A 4532-nucleotide genomic window follows, 5' to 3' on the forward strand; every position below is an offset into this window, starting at 1 on the left:
GCAAGGATTAGTTCATTGTTATCAACAGAAAAACAATATTCAGAAATTGGAGGATAATCCTCATCATCCTCTTCCTGATCAACAGCATGCACGTTCTGGTTATCGGATTTGTTATAGGATTTGAATTTGTTGTTCTTGAACGAGGATCCTTGCTTCTCTTGCTTTGAGGATCCTGATAATCTCTCCTGGATCCTCTTGTCATCCTCTAGCCGGATAAACCTGAGTGCCCGGGTTCTTACCTCATCTAAGTTCCTGCATGGAGTCATAACAAGATCATCATAGAACAATGAATCCCTAAGCAATCCCATTTTGAAGGCCTCAACAGCTGTGACTATATCCAAATTGGGAATGTCTAAGGATTCTTTACTAAATTTGGTAATGTAATCCCTTAATGATTCATTATGACCCTGGGTTATCCTATATAGATCACTAGTTAATCGTTCAAATTTACTACTACAAGAAAACTGATTATTAAATAGGTTAACTAGATTAGCAAATGAGGTAATAGAGTAAGGGGGAAGACTTAGCAGCCATTTGAGAGCTGATCCAGTAAGAGTGGATCCAAATCCTTTGCACAGACATACCTCCTTTAACCTTTCTGGGATTGAATTGATCTCCATCCTCTCCTGGTATTGTGCTACATGTTCTTCAGGATCCGCTGAACCATCATATAGCTTCATGGTTGGTACGTGGAACCTCTTGGGTATCTCAGCATCACAGATTGGTGGCGCAAAACGAGATATCTTATGGATCCCATCTGCCATTTCCGGGATAGGTTTGACCACTCCTGGAATACTTGATATCATATCCTTCAACTTTTGCAATTCCCTGGCCATGGCGTGATTGATACCTGTATCCTGCATGAATCCATGGTTAGTGGTAAGAGAATTATTAAAAGTGTTACCTCCCACCGGGTTCGAATTAGGAACACCAAATGTGAACCCATATTGTTGAGGCTCTGGAATGACCGAAGGGCCAGTAGAAGCAATGGTCTGCATCGGAATAAAATCTCCCTGATGGACATCTGTTTGCAAACTCCTCAAGGATCCTGGCATCTGGAAGGATCCCTGAAACTGGGACGATCCTGGAACAAAGGAGGATCCTTGAACCTGGGATGATCCTGGAACAAAGGAGGATCCTTGAACCTGGGATGATCCTGGAACAAAGGAGGATCCTTGAACCTGGGATGATCCTGGAACGAAGGAGGATCCTTGAACCTGGGATGATCCTGGAACAAAGGAGGATCCTTGAACCTGGGGTGATCCTGGAACACAGGAGGATCCTTGAACCTGGGATGATCCTGGAACAAAGGAAGATCCTTGAACCTTGGATGATCCTGGAACAAAGGAAGATCCTTGAATCTGCTGCGCTCCTGAGTATCCTCCAGAATTCATAAAGGATCCCATATGCTGAGGGTAGGATCCTGCTGGCTGGAAATATGAGCCTGATGGCTGAGTCACCATTGTTGATCCATAGTGCACTCCTTTTGGTCCACCCACATATTGAACATCTGAAACCACCGATGGCTGAGAAGTAATCACCGGAGTATCAAAATTCAAAGATCTGGGCACCAGTGGGGAATGATCCTCTGCCGCTTTCTTTTGTTTCTTGAGATCTCCGATTTCTTTGAGAATACTTTCATTGGTCATATCCTGTTGCTGTATATGATCCTTCATTTCTCAGCAGTTTTCTGAGATCCAGCAGGTGGTGGAGGCAAAGGTGGAATGCCATGAGACGAATTGACCGCAGACATTGCAGTAGAGGTATTCTTCAATGATGAAGCCATGTACTTGTATGCAACGAACCGGAATGATCACCAACAGAAAAACTTCTTAGGAATGAAGCACCAATTGCCCCACGGTGAGCGCCAAACTGTTTTGGTCAAAAATCTAATGAGGATAATGCAACCAAACTCTTAGTTATGGGGAATGATGCTTGAAATGAAGAACAATAATAAGGATCACTTCGATGTAAATTGCACAAACAACACAAGGATTTATACGAGGAAAAAGCCCTTGATCAATGAATGATCTCCGGCATAAAAAACCTCGGGTGATGGAAACTACCGATCACCAAGCTCAAGTAAATCAATAAATGTTTACAACTTCGGATAGTGACGAGCTAGGTATAAGGATCACCATAGTTAATTGTGTGAAAACTGTTAAGTGTTTGCAGAAAGCTTCGAGAGTGCAGTAGTACGAGAGTGTATGTTGCTAAAAATGGCTAAGTGTTCTAAAAATAGCTCGTCACCCCTTTAAAAATAAAAGCTAACTAAGCTAACAAACTATCCGACTTTTGTGCCATGCTCCCACGTTCTCCACAATGTCCATTTCCATTCAAACGTGTGCGAAATACCCGTGGAATATTCCATAGTAACGTTGCCAAGACCAAGACAAGCCTATTACTCCTGGAAAACAATACGAAACATGAACAAACAATCGTTAGTATGAGGATCCTTAGGGTGATCCATGATCCTGATCCTGAAGGTCTTCTGAGGATCACTATCTGTCACAGAAGTAAGGATCACTATTAGGATAACAAGTAAGGATCACTAATTGTTAGAAAATCCTCCCCTAACAGTAGACATACCATACATCCGTTCCTAAGGTTTCTAACGTTTTCACGTTAGCCAAGGTTTTGGCATTTTCATGTCACTAAGTTTGGATAGTCGCCAGTAAGGGCCATACTTCAGTTTACACACGATCCTTGGGCTTGTCCCCAGTTATCCTTGGGCTTGTCCCCAGTTATCCTTTGGGCTTGTCCCCGGAATTGTTGGGCTTGTCCCCAGTTATTAACTTGTCTTATATGTTGGCTTAGTCCCAAGTTATATTCTATTTCAGGTTTTCGAAGTTAAACAACTAAGGATCCTTTATCCTTACCTCCTACTAAGGTTTGTCTTATGGTTATCCTGATTATAATGTTAAAGGTTAGGATCCTAACTTGGATTCTCATGTATGATCCTTAACTATTTTGATTTTATCCTTTATTCATTTGAATAACCCTTATATTTTGACAATTGAACCTATGATCCTTAAAATATACTACTTTTTGGAAGTTTTCAACTATAGGATATTTGATCTTGGATCATATCCTAAATTTTTTTAAACTCAATTTGTTTAACTTTTCTTATTCAGACAAGTGTATAGCAAAACAATTGAAAATTTAAAGGATATACAAGGATAACATCACAGGATAAGTCAAAAAGTTAAAGTTTTATTTATTCACAAGATATTTAACCCTTTAAGGTTGTCAAAATTGCCAACCCACATTTCTACCAGCAAAATGTGGCCCGTCCACATGGGTTGGCAAAGGGTGTCCATTGTTCATGCGGTCATAGCAGTGAAGGAAATAAAAGGCGGCAAGATAACAAGTGGCTTCATCCCCAAACAGAGGATCCCTCCACCACCTATTATCCTACCAATTGTTCAAAGGATCATAGATCCTTAACCCTAAAAACTATTGTTCAAAGTACAGACCAACCATCATTGTTCGAGATTAAAACACCATAACGAAAAAACCACTATTCAGCCTAAAAAATGGGCTCCGGCCACGTCTAGAAATATCCATCGTTGCCCATCCTTGCAGCTCACACCTTCGCTGCATCATCTTCAGCCGCTCCACTAGCTTCTCCACCATGATCCTTGCCATTGCCTCCAGCTTCGATTGCTAAAACCTCCTCAGCCTCTTCTTCATCCTCCAGCTCAGCCAGCCTCGCCTTCCAGCCCTCAACATCCCAGATGCTTCTGTCGAAGTCAGGATCCTAGGCTTCTTGGGCCATCTTCAGCTTAGTCTGGTAACGGATCAAAGGCAAGCCTTGCAGATCCTCAGGCTCAGAGGTTTTTCTTTTCTTGCCACCTCTGCCTTTAGTGGGTGCCTTGGGGATCGAGACAGTGGGGCTTGCAGTGGGCTTCTTCTTGGAGGATCGTACGGTCTCAAGATCGGTGACGCTGAATTTGGAGGCAGATTTTGAAGTTTTTCCGGCACCTACACATTTAAAACAGATAAGTATCCTTATTTTTATTTTTATTTAATCATTTAATCACACACAAACACGGATACTTACTTGACATGGTGACTGAGCCTGAGGATACCTCGTGTGAATCCTGGGTGTTTGCTTTGAATGATCTTATCGCAGGGTCAAGTCTTCGGAAAGCAAGAAGCCTTTCTCTTGTTGCAGGTGTTTTGAACAGATGTGAGACAGAAATAGCTGCACAATAGAAATGGAAAAATGTTAGTGATCCTGGTTGGAAGCATGCTTATCTGGTGACCCTTCTAAGGATCCTCTATCCTACCATGAGTGCTCCACTCTCTAGGCAGATCATTTCCATCAGGGATGGAATCCCTTCTGACGAAGAAGAATCGCCGTATCCAATTGGTGTCGTTTTTGGTAGCTTTAAACATGGGATGTTCTTCACCCGGCTTGTGTTTGAGAAGATACCGGTGAGATCCAATGCTGACAAGGTCATACATTTCAGAAAGCTCCGACATTCCCAGATCGATACCATGTTGCTCAATGATCCTCTCAAGGGTGA

Source organism: Helianthus annuus, chromosome 3 (genome assembly GCF_002127325.2).
Source record: "Helianthus annuus cultivar XRQ/B chromosome 3, HanXRQr2.0-SUNRISE, whole genome shotgun sequence".
NCBI lineage: Eukaryota > Viridiplantae > Streptophyta > Magnoliopsida > Asterales > Asteraceae > Helianthus > Helianthus annuus.